This window comes from Vulpes lagopus, chromosome 9, assembly GCF_018345385.1.
Source record: "Vulpes lagopus strain Blue_001 chromosome 9, ASM1834538v1, whole genome shotgun sequence".
In the NCBI taxonomy this organism is placed as follows: Eukaryota; Metazoa; Chordata; class Mammalia; order Carnivora; family Canidae; genus Vulpes; species Vulpes lagopus.
This window is the reverse complement of record NC_054832.1, coordinates 50,485,279-50,498,980: the sequence shown is the minus strand read 5'-3', so window position 1 is coordinate 50,498,980 and position 13,702 is coordinate 50,485,279.

Sequence of the window (13,702 nt, the reverse complement as noted above, 5' to 3'; positions counted from 1 at the left end):
ATCGAGAACAAGACAATGGTGACTGCTTTTGCTAGTGTTGAACATTGTACTAGATATTCTTTGTATAGATATTCTATACAAAGAAATTGTAAAAAAAAGATACCTAGATTATAAAAAAAGAAATAAAATAATTTCCATTTGCAGGTGACATGATGTTTAGAAAATCCTAAGAAATTTTTAAAAATGGACAAAATAGGCAAATTCCTAGAGATAGAGAGGACCACATTCACAAGGAGAAGAGCTGGAAGTAGAGTTCAAAATAAGACTTATCTGTGCTCTCAAAAGCTGTCTAATTCCCTAAGTGCCTTACACAGAATTGACAGGTCAAGAGAACAGAGTCTGAATTGGTATCAGGTAATATCATTTTACACACAGCCTTCTCAGTCTCTGAATTTATTTTAACCAGCGTACAGGGTAAATTTTGTTCCCAAGACTTTTAGTCATCAGTGCTTATTCTGTGACAAAATTAAATTTGATTGAGTGTCTTATTACTTTGCATTTTATAGGAATGTTTTACTTAATTTTTATTTTTTGTAATTCATCCACTCAATATTTGCATACTGAGCACCTACTATATGCCAATAATTTTTCTTGGCATTGAGTAAAATGAAGTATTTTACTTTTATTTCCTTTTTCTCAAATGTCTTTAAAAGCTAGTTATTAAAAAACAAAAAAAAAAACAAAAAAAAACCCAAAAAAACAAAAAAGCTAGTTATTATTTGTGACCCCTGTAAGTTTTTCTTATAACTGATGGCAGTAGGTTGTCTTCCTATTAGAAATATTTACACATTCTCAGAGGGCTTTCTTTTGTCAATTCATTAATACATTGTGGAAAAATACTGCAACTCAAAATATAGAACTATTTAAAGATATCATTGTTAATTTTGAAAATGTCTTAAGTGTATATGAGTACAATTAACATATATGTATAATTTGTGTAAATACACACATGCATAACCAACTAAAATTAATTGCAAAACATTTATTCCATCCCAGGACACCTGGGTGGCTCAGTGGTTGAGCATCTGCCTTTGGCTCAGGTCATGATCCCCAGGTCCTAGGATCTGGTCCTGCATCAGGCTTCCTGCAGGGAGCCTGCTTCTCCCTCTGCCTATGTCTCTGCCTCTCTCTGTGTCTCTCATGATTTTTTTAAAGTCGTCTTTCTAAAAACAAAAAATCAAAACCATTTATTTCATCCCATATAATTCTCAAATCTGGAACCAGTCCTCTGTTGATTAATTATTCAGGATGGAAGCCATACTCTCCTGCTTTCTTCATTACTCAGTCTTGATTCAGCTTCATTTCCTTTTAAGGTTCATTGAGATTAATGATGCACTCCATTTAGCACAACAAAAGAATTCTAATTCTCTGTAAATTTGAAGTTTGTTCTCTTGTGAATTCCACTCTTCTGGTAACTAGACAGACTTGAAATATGCTACTTTTTGTTTGATGACATAAAGGCCAAAAGGAAAGGTCACAATAGGACTACTTTTAATGAGTTATTAGATAAATACATTTTCTAGATAGTTTAATGTCATCATTAGGCTTCAAAGTAGTTTAAGAAAGTCTTCAAATATGTATGTCAGCTCTCAATTATCTATGCTAATGGAAAGGAACAGCAGTGTATATAATGCAAAATGGATGAAAATATACACATATTTGACTTAGAGGACACCTGTGTCATATGCTCAGAGAATAAATAAAATTCAAATCACTCCTTCCCAGTGAGCTGTTTTTGTCATTACATAGTCCATGGTTTTGCTAAACTTACCCTTATATTCTCTTTTCAGTCATAATGCTGAACATCATCATCTTTCAAATTTAAATAATGGTGCTAGCACAAACAAAGAAGTACATAGTCTCCTTTGAGTTTTCTAAATGGCTTATACCTCCCTGAGTAGTTGAGAGAGATAACAATCTTATAAAAAGCTTCTCATCACATTTTTTGGGCAGAATGCAAGGAGTAACCCCAGAGAGTCAGGACAGATAAAGATAGAGGAATTGAATAATGTACTAAGGACCTACTAAGGGCCATGTATTAATTGGAATTACTGCTAACAATTAATTAATTCCCAAACCCTGATTCAGTGCTATCACTGTGTGCAAGATAATATACTAGGAGCTAGGAATCCTATGGTGAGCTTAATGTGTAGCCAGAAACATATCAAAAGAGTAATCATGAGGGGTGCTTGGGTGGCTCAGTCGGTAAAGCATCTAACTCTCCACTTTGGCCCAGGTCATGATCTCAGGGTCATGAGATAGAGCCCTGGGTTTGGCTCTGTGCTCAGTGGGGAATCTTCTCTCTCTCTCTTTCTCCTCCTGCCTCTCCCCACTGCTAGCATTCGTGCACATGTGCACTCTCTCACTCTCTCAAATAAATAAATAAATCTTTAGAAAGGAGCAATCATGAATTACTTAATCATGAATTTAGTCATTTATTATTCCAGAAAGCCAAGTGCTGAGAGTTAAGGAAACATAGGGAAAGAAAGTTTGCCTAGTATAAATAGAAAAGAGGTAAGAAAAGACCTCTGATTAAATGGTATTTCACTGTGACCAAACTAACAAGATGAAAAAAAACATTTAAGATGAAGTGGGGAGGTGATACAGAAAAGCAATATATGTGATGATCTAGAGTCAAGATTGTAAGACTTATTTGAGTAAGTCAAAGGATTAATTTTTATAGCTTTAAACAGAAGTAAATATACTGTAAAGCTGATACAGATTTTGGTTAACTGTTGCTTACTTACAAAGCTATTGTGAGAGCTGCTGCTGGGATGATATTCCTGGCTAGGAGTGGAAGCCAGATTGTACTCTAGAAACATGTCAGTACAAACCTTTTTTTTTTTTTTTTTTCTAAAATGTTCTTGAGTTATGAAAGGAAAGAAATCTATATCTCTAAGACTCCTGTAATTTGACAAGATTTCTTTTTCTTGCTAATAAGCATTTACTTGTGCATCTAACCTTGTATTTATGTCTTTTTATTTTTTTAATGAAAGCTTCTAAAATTATATAAGCTTTAGTTTCCCCAAGTCCCTATATCTGTACTAGCTTTAAGTAAGGAGGTAGTAAGTTGCACACAACATAACACAGCAATGAAGAATCAGTGTGGCCAATTTGATGTATTCCATTTGGTTTTTCCAATTTTTAAGATTGCTAGAGACCATCACATTTAACTTATTTCTATGTGTGAAATATTGCCGTCCTTCTTTATACATTTAAGATAAACAGTACCAACAAGGACCACAATTTTAAAGATAGCAGATCTCTCTATTCACTAAGATCAGGGTTTTAAAATGAATTTGTCTCTTTTGAAAGAACTTATTATACAAGGTTGGGAATACTTTCCAGAATCTTGTGGACTGTATAGTGTAAAGAGATTAATTAGAAATGATCTTTGGGCTGGGGTGCCTGGTTGGCTGAGTCTATTAAGCATCTGACTCTTGATTTCAGCTCAGATCATGATCTCAGGGTTGTGAGATCAAGCCTGGCATCAGGCTTCCCACTGGGTGTGGAGCCTGCTTGAGATTCTCTCTCCCTCTCATTCACCCTCCATGTTCTCTCTCTCTCTCTCTCTCTAAAAAAACAAAAACAAAAAAGCATGTTCATTGAACTCTAAAACAGTAGCGTTAAAAAAATGAGGAAAACTTTCATAAAAGAAACAGAGGAAACTTGACTGCTAGTTTGGAGTGTTATTTATTTGGTTTCTATTAAGGGGAAAAATCAAATATTGTAGTTATAGATACAAGATTTTTTTCTTACGTATCTCTTCAAATGTTTTTCTTTTTTTAAGTCATCATTATTGTTAAATGTCAATAAGAAAAAATGTAAAGAATCAAAGAGAAAAATAGGAAATGGACCTTAAAATTGGGGGAAGGTAGTAGGACATAATGGCTAGGAGTGTGGGCTCCAGAGCTAATTGTGCTTGGGTTCAAATTTGTGGTCAATTTTGTAACCCTGAATGATTTACTTATATTGATTTCCTGAGTAAAATTAAGTTAATAATAGCCACTATCTTATAAAGTTATTAAGAGAACTGTGATCATTTATGTAAAGAGATACTTTATGTGAAGAGATACTTTATGTAAAGAAATACTTTACAGCTCCTAACAAATAGGAAGAACCCACTGAAAGCAAGCTGCAGCTATATTAACAAAAATTCACAGAAAATAGAATATTAACACACTGCTTTATTAATTAGTGATGGGTGGAATGTAAGTTAAAATACTGGAAAGTTGTTTATTTTTTCCTATCACACTGGCAAAAAATAATAATCAGTAGCGTCGATGGTATTGGGGTAACTTATTAATCTGCATTTTCATAGTGTCATAAATGAATGTGATATTTTAAAAGGGCAGTTTCAGAGCAACTATCAAATTTTTAAATTTAAATTAAATACAAATCCTTTCACTCTGGCAATTTTTTTTTAAAAAGATAATTTAAGTGCTAAAGTAAATATACATGGGTGGATGGCTGAGTACATTTATAGCATTATTTGAAGGGAAAAAAGGGGATAATCTAAATAGCTATCAATACAATAATCATTAAATAAGTGTGTTAAGTTCAAACTATGTCATATGTGCTTTCAAAAAAATTTAAGTAGGGTGCCTGGGTGGCTTAGTTGGTTAAGCATCTGCCTTTGGCTCAGGTCATGATTCCAGGTCCTAGGATGGAGTCTGACATTGGACTCCCTGCTTGGTGGGAAGTCTGCTACTCCCTCTACCCCTCCTCAGAGCTCAAGCTCATTCTCTTTTTCTCTCTCTCACAAAAATAAATAAAAGCTTAAAAATTTTTAAGTAATTTTGGATATTCATGAAGATACACTGCCTATACAGACATTATATAAAATGGGTACAATATCAAAATCAAGTTTATTGTATTCTGTAAGCACAGGTTTTAGTAGTCATTTGGATAAGTCATAAGTAGAAGAAAAAAAGCATAGAAATATCATTGGCTTATCTAAATGTTAGAATTACAGGATAAGACCTTGATAACTTAGAGCACAATTAGTTATTAAAAGGTTTAAAGGTACCGAATTACTAAGGTGAAAATAAAAATAATTAATTTATATTATATTTCTTTAATTTATCAATATTTAACTTTCCATGCAGAATACTTAATTTATTGCTATAATTGTAGTAGTTTACGTAGTACAACAAGACTTGGTTTAGAAAAAAAAGAAGACAGCATCAACCTATTTTTGGTTGAGGATATATTGATGTCTGCATTACTTTTATTCACTCATTTAATAAATTACAGCCTACTATGTGCCAGACACTTAGCAGCAATGACAAAAAAAGCAATAATCTTTCCCTTATGGAACTTTCATTATTGTTGAAAGAGAGGGAGTAAAATTAAACACAAATTCATTAATTAGACACTTAGTGGGTAAGGAGAGATAAATACAGATGATACTTTTAGATTTCCCTGAAAACAAAACCTGAGACAAGGATTTGGCACAGTAGTTTATTTGGAAGGTTATATAAGCAGGAAGATGCCTTAGAAAGTCTATGAAGTGGGAAGGGAAAAATTTAATAAAATATAGATTATTGAAGTTGATCATATAAACTAAAGAGCCTTGAGCCCACAGATACTTCCAAAAGAGGAACAGATTCCCGGAAATGTCCATCCAAGGATAGAGGTTGGAACATATTTCCATTCTCCATTGTTTGAGGAACATACAGAAGATATATAGGTCAGGCTTCAGCTGAGAGTTTCACAGCAGACAAGCTGAGGGAATGTGCTAGCAGAGCACAAAAACGCCAGTATGTCTGGAGTTTTCTTCCCCAGCATAGCAGGAGCTAGTTTAGTAAAGAGCTGACTCAGCCTCAGTTAGCTCAGTGGAGAACAGGACAGAGGATTGCCCACTTACTTACTTGTGCTGTGGCCATTGTACTGATTAAGAGGCCGTTGAACTGATTAAGAACAAGTGGAAAGGTAGGAGTGAATCTTGACTGCAGTGGGTCCAAAGGAAGTGTGAGCAAAGGGCAAAGAGATAGTTCGCATTGACAACCCTTTTACAAAGTTTTTTTATACATGGAAAAGAAAAAAATGGGACCATCAAAAGAGGAGATTTTATGTTATATGTGTGTGTTTAAATACCATAGCAATAAATCTTCTCTTGTATGCTGATGAGAATATCTCAGTAGAGTGGGTGAAAACTTGACAAAATAGAGAGCAAAGGAGAGTTGATGGGGTGATGTGCTGAACTATCACCTGTTACTTAAGCTGGTGACCCCAAAGATGATATGGTTATCTGTTGCTGAATGAGGATTATGGAATATTAAGATTCACCATATAGTCATTATCTTTTAGGAGGGGGAAGCTTAGAGGCTTACATTGCATTGATATAGCACACTATCATTTTTGCTTACTTTTCCATAATGCCTAATGGAAAGTATGAGCTGCAATAATTTCCCGTGAACTACACTTGGTACTTCCACTGAAGAGATGCTTAGCTCTGAAGACATCTCTTTTCTCTAGATGCTATGAAGGTTAATACTCAAATTTCAGGAGTCATTAACAACTAAGGACAAAACTAAATTGAAATACTTCTTTTCTGAAAGTACATAAACTAACAGTTTCCTGTGTTATACTTTTGTGCTGTTTAGTTAAATTGCTGTTTAATTAAATATACACACCAAGTATTGAAAAAAGCTACTATGATAATACATGGATAAGGCCTGTGTGCTTTTTTAGTAGATGGGTAATTAATACATTAAAAATAACTTGATTGTTAAATCAAATAAAAGAAAATCATCTTAGGAGAAAGATACTTTAGATGAATTCATTGTCATTTCTTCTAATTATCTTTATTTTGATTCCTCTTTTACATTGTCTATTATCATTTCTATCATCTATTATTTTGACTATTAGTCATAGTCAAATTGCAAATGTTTTTAAAGTCTCATTTATTTTAAACCTCAGCAGGGACATAGGAGTACTTAGCACTTTTGGGCTCATATTAGGTCACCATACAGTTATTGAAAACATGATTTTGTTTATTAACATCAGATAGATCCCTTCATTTATTCCATAGAATTATTTTTTAACAGTCATTGTGTGACAGATATTACATTTAGACTTAAAGTTCCAGGTTTCAGTCTCATTTCTTCTTTTTCTGAAAAATTTTAATTCTAGCATAGTTCATATATAGTATTATATTAGTTTCGGGTCTAAAATAGAGTGATTCAGCAGTTTCATATATTACTCAGTGCTCACCAAAATAAGTGTTCCTCTTAATCTTCTTCACCTCTTAATCTTCTTCACCTATTCACCCATTCCCTTTACCCACCTCCCCTCTGGTAACTGTCAGTCCTCCCATTCTCATTTCCTAATGAGCTTAAAGTCAAATGTGTTTTGAGGAGTTGATAGGGACAAGTACAGAGAGTTAGACAAGTGGAAATGTCTAAGTTGAAGTTGAAAAATTAAGAAAAAAGGCAGTAGAATGTAATTATATTCCAATGACCTCTGATCTATTTGGTTTATTAATATTTTATATGGAGTTTTGATATGCACTTTATGTTTTCACCTGCTTCATTTATTCTGATGCAAATTATTAAGCAATGACAATAATGCAGGAAGAAAAACATAGGAATGTTTGCATAAATCAGATACTGTTGATAAATCATGTAACTTGCAGAATTAATGCAATAATGATTGTCACAGACTTCAATATTTTATTTTCTTTAAAATAAACTCTAATTTATTACTGTGCAACTATCTAACAGTTCATTTTTTTAGGTGTCAACAGAGATGAATCTATAACTTGCACTGATAAAATGCCACAGGTAACTAGATATATTATAAGATCATATAATTTATTTCTGCTTATAAGCATCTATATGCAATAATATCAAAATTTATTTATATAAGCTCACTATAAATAATTTCTTCTATAATGTTATGTACCACTCTCTAAAATCATATAGAATACAATTGAGATCTATTCTTCATAAAGAATAAAATATTTTGGCCTTGATTTTAGTATAGCAAATTTTATCTAATTGTAGTTTCAAATGAAATTAATATGTATATTACTTTTGGTTTTATTTTAAAGGATTGTCTCAGTTGTTAACTGGTCAACTTTACTTGAATCCTCCGTAATGAGTTCAAGAATAAATGTTCCTTTTTACTCATAGAAATGGTTGGCTAAAAAACAACTAATATAGCCAGGGCTTAATAAAATAAGGGAAAAAAATTACATGACAAGACCTAAGTGAGTATATTTAGGGATATAAAATGAATACATCAGATATTTCTATATAATAAATGAAAGATTGTGAAGAAAATCATTGTTTTAAAAGATATGTTAATTTAACCAGAATACTTTAAAATTTGAGGAAGTGGGAAAAAAGCATTAAACTGGGCACTATGTCTTTTCTGAGACTAGGAAGAAACAGCATGACATGTGAAAAGCACAATAATTCTGAGTGTCAAAAATTAAATAATTATACTTTGAGATGTTTAGATATTTAAAATTACTATTCTTTTCTTGTATTCCAGTTTTTGGCCATCAATGAAACCCACTAATCCTAATTGATTATCTTATTTATGTATATGATCCCTAAAATGTTCTTTGTTGGGAGAAGGTTACAGATTGTTGGTTCTTCTCACCCTGAAAGGCTGCGTATGGCGCACATATTTACAAAATTACCCAAATCTCTAAGTTGATATCTCTTAGGCAGTACAGAAAAGTGGAAATTATAGCTATTTAGGGTAAAGGCTAATAGATCATGGTGCCTTAGGGGCAAGACAGAGTGTTAATCAATTAGAAAATTGCTCAATTTACATAATAATATAATTCATGCTGGCAAACAGAAGCTGATATTAGCTGCTACTGCCCCTTACCCATTTTCCACATACAGGTAAGTTCAGAGACCTAGACCATATTGTTTAGAGTGTCTTTCTTTTGAGGAAAGCTCCTGTAATTCTGCTGCATGTACACGTGATAAATAATCATTTAAATTGTCCAAAAAGGAACCCCAATCACTTGCTAGAATAGATATGCACTAAGGAAGGAAGAATAGCCATATTTTTCATATCTCTTAGATAAGAGTTTTGAGTTGACACTAATAAAGACTCAAAGTGCCCTTATAGTCTCAGACTTAAGTAGGAGCTTATTTATGTCTACCAGGTGATAAATGGAAAACTAATCCAAAGCCATTTCCCAGCTAATCCATTCTGTGAATATTTCTGTGGTTTAGAAACATAGGATATGGTTACATAAACTTAAAAGTTTATGAAATATAGGATATGGTTACATAAACTTAAAAGTTTGTGTAACCCTCACCTGTAGAGTGAAGATCATTTCCCTCTTCTGGGAAGTAACAGGTATTATGATAGAAGAGATGAAGTGGAAGCTTCTACAACTTCTTTCACTCGAGTCAAGATAGTAAACTACAAGAAATATCATATTCAGGAAAAGTTGCAGACATTGACTCCATCAACAAAAACTTAAGAATGCAATTATGGTAGAGACCATCATATCAATTTAACTCTGTGATACTGATAAAAATCAGATGGAGTATGACAGATGACTAGAGTATTGCATGCCTAATCAGGTTATAGCTCCACCATAGCTAATGTGATCAGCTATTGCAGCAGATAAATAATGCTAAATGATAAATAATCATAAATAAATTCTGCAATTTGGTTTACAAGTCTTAATTTGGCAAATATTTTTCTTTATTCCAATAAGAAGAGAGAATCAAAACCAGTTAAACTGTAATTGGAAAGCAGAGCTCCAATTTATTAGAGAATTTCAGGGCTCTGTTAACCTGCCTTTCTTTGTCAGAGTAGAGTCGTAGAGATCTTGATCATCTTAATATTCACCAGAACATCATATCAGTCCATTATATTAATGATATTAGGTAATTGAATTCCATGCGCAGAAAGTATAAAATATGCTAGATGCTCTATTAGGAAATAATTACCATCTACCATCATAATTACTATCTATGGTAGATGGTAATTGAAGATTTAAGAACCTGTTACATTGGTGAATGTTTTAGGAGTTAAGTGACTGCAGCATGCCAGGATCTTCCTTCTGAGATAACGGACAAGTTGCTACCGTTCACATCTCCATCAACTAAGAATAATAGGGCATAATGGACTTCTTTGGAGTTTGTAAGCAGCATACCTGGAAATTCTGTTCTGACTTAAATAACAAGTGAGACTGCCTGTTAAAATGTGATGCAAGGCAAGAATGTTATATAGTAGGTCTAGTCTGAAAGTTTATCTTCGGCATATCTGAAGGTGTTGAAAGTGTCTGGACTAGATTAAGTCCCTGGTAAACACCAATAGGTGATTTGCAACATGCACCTATAAGGTTCTGGATGCACACTATTTTCCATTTGTAAAAGAGCTTTTATTACCTTACTCAGACCCCAAAGATGTCAGTTGCTAACTTTAGGAATTAATGGCCATTCTCAACATGTTTTAGGATTGGGTGGGTATAGCAAAAATCCATGGTATATTGGAAAAGGCATTTCAAGTAGACCCAGAAACCAAGAATAAACATGTTGAGAGAAGAAGCATAGATTTCTATGTCACCTATTTATGTTGCACTAATAACTTTCCAGTTCAGCCTTATGATATGGTGAAGAGTTTCTTTTGAGTAAGTGATGGAGAGAGAAAGGACTCAAACCTGGTTCATGGATATTGGTGATAGCCAGAAATAATGATCTACCCCATTACATATCCTGACCTAATTCTAACTCTTTAAATACAGAATATAGATGGAAATACCCACCCCACCACCCAATACCCCAAAGATCAGTATTGAAGGAAAATCTTCCATTAGGCAGTGCTACAAGCAATAATCAGTCATCCAAACAATGAGACCAAGCCTGAAATGAAAAAGTTAGCAGAATGGTGGTGTCTAATACTCCAAGAAGTCTTTTATCACCTAATTTAGATGTAAAGTCAATGATGATCTATTAAGATCTCATGAGATGTAAGGCACTATAATCCAAATTATTGTGATGCCTGGGTGGCTCATTGGTTGAGCATCTGCCTTTGGCTCAGGGCGTGATCCTGGAGTCCCGGGTCAAGTCCCACATCAGGCTTCCTGCATGGAGCCTCTTTCTCCCTCTGCCTATGTCTCTGCCTCTCTGTGTGTATCTCATGAATAAATAAATAAAATCTTTTAAAAAATCAGGTTACTATGAAGACAATTTGAAATAAACTTTTATGTTTTCCATTAAAAATGATAAACCATACTGTGAGCTATTAGGTGCTAATATCTAATCATAATATCATGATTAATAAGAAATTTATGTAAGTAAACAAGCAAAATATGGAGATAAACTCTACAATCTTAATCGTACTTAAAGTCACTTACTAGTATTGTTTTATTACTTTATAAAAACTAAGTATGAAATATTTTATGCTGTTTTTGAGTATAAGAGTTAAATATAGAGTGGAAGTTTGGAATTTTATGGAATTTGTTGATGCTTTTTCAATAACGAAATGTGTAAACTACTTTTTTCATATCCTTCTAAAGGAAAGATACACTTGAAAAAATGTAAGTTAAATTGAAAAGCACTTTGTTGATGAAAACTGGATTTTTATGGAGAAACTAAAAAAGTGAAACCATTAATAGTATTTCTGCTTTAACTGGAATTCAGAAAAATAAAGAATATAAAATCTAACAAAGAATATGGAATTCTATCATAAGATTTGAGCTAGAACCACCAGTTAAATGCATTTACCACATCATTTGTAGGGAAACGATTGCATACTTAATGTAATTCTTGGAGGGTAAATGAGTATTATAATTTGTGAAGCTTGTCTCAATTGAATTTATCAATATTTGTTAGATATCTTTCCACTCATTATAAATATTAATATTAAAAATTAGAATAAATTTAATGTAGATCCATATTTTTGAAAATAACAAAGCTTCAATTACAATATTATCATAACTGATAGTATTATTTTGTTGAGAAAATATCATTAATAGATTGTTATATTTTGTATTTTCTCTCATATTATATCATTTCCATATCTTTTATACATATTAAGTCATTTGAATATGCCTATAACATTTATGAATAAATATATACATATAAGAATATACAGAAGGAAAGTATGATTACAGAAATTTGAAAATTCCTACTTTTTCACTGTAGGTTACCTTTGATTTACACTGCCAAATAGTGCTAAAAATAACTGCCTCTCTAATATAGGGAATCTGCACAGTGCAAATAATTTATTTATTTATTTATTTATTTATTTATTTATCTATCTATCTATCTATCTATCTATTTATTTTTTAGTGCAAAGAATTTAAAAGATAAATATCTTTATTAGACTAATTTTACAATACAATTAAAATATGCATTATAATTGTCTCACTCTCCATAATGTTTGGCAGTATGCATATTGATCTTAAGAATAATGAAGTGCAAAAAAAGAATAATGAAGTGTATGATAAATATCATATCATGTATTTTTGTATTTAAATTTTTATTGAGGTATAATTGACATAAAATTATATCAGTTCCAGGTATATAACATAATGATTCACTATTTGTATACATTGCAATCATCACAATAAATATAGTCACTGTCCTCATACACAGTTACAAAAAAATATTTTTCTTGTGTTGAGAACTTTGAGGAACGCTCTCAGCAACTTTCAATTATGCAATATAATGTTGTTAAGCATAATCATCTTGGTTTACATTACATCTCTATAGCTTATTTATTTTGTAACTAGAAGATTGTATTTCTAGATCTCCTCTGCCCATATCACCACTTTAGCTTTGGGCTTATATATGGCCTTTGTTATTCTAAGGCACATTCTGTTTAAACCCAATTCGTTGGGAGTTTATCAATAAATGGATGCTGAATTTTGTCTTACTGTTTCTGAATGTACGGAAATGATCATATGATTTTTATCCTTTTGTTAAGTAGTATATCACATTGATTGATTTGCGGTCATTGAACCACCTAAGCATCCCTGAACTGAATCCCACTTGATCATAGTGTATGATCTTTTGAATGTATTACCGGATTTGATTTGCTATTATTTTGTTGATGATTTTGTCATCCACATTCATCAGGGATATTGGCCTGTAATTTTCCTTTTTTATGGTGTCCCTGTCTAGTTTTGGTATCAAGATAATACTGGCCTGGAAAAATGAATTTGGAAAAATTCCTTCTTTTTTAATGTTCTGGAAGAGTTTGAGAAGAATAGCTATTAAATCTTCTTTGAGTATTTGGTGGAATTCATCAGTGAAGCTGTCTGGGTCTGGACTTTTGTTTATTGGCAGGTTTCTTATTACCAATTCAATCTCCTTACAAGTAATTGGTCTATTCGAACTTTTTAGTTTTTCATTATTCAGTCTTGGAAGCTCACGTGCTTCTAGGAATTTATCCATTTCTTCTGGGTTATCCAATTAACAGTAGGATCATAGTATTTTTAAAGTATTCACAAACTCAACAGTTCAGCTATATTATCAGGTCCAGGTATTTAGAGACTATTCTTATTCTTAGTTTTCTTTAGAACGGTGTCCCAGCCACTTTTGAATTTCCCATGGCCCCACTTAAGAATGTGACTGTGAAGAGTAGAGACAGGACAGAGGAAGCATGTTATAATAGGGACAAAGATAGTCAGTGCTCTGGAAACTCAAAACCAATAGAGAGAACATTAGCCAAGGAGGCAAGGTGAGACAAAATACCAAGTTAGCTAAGCCTA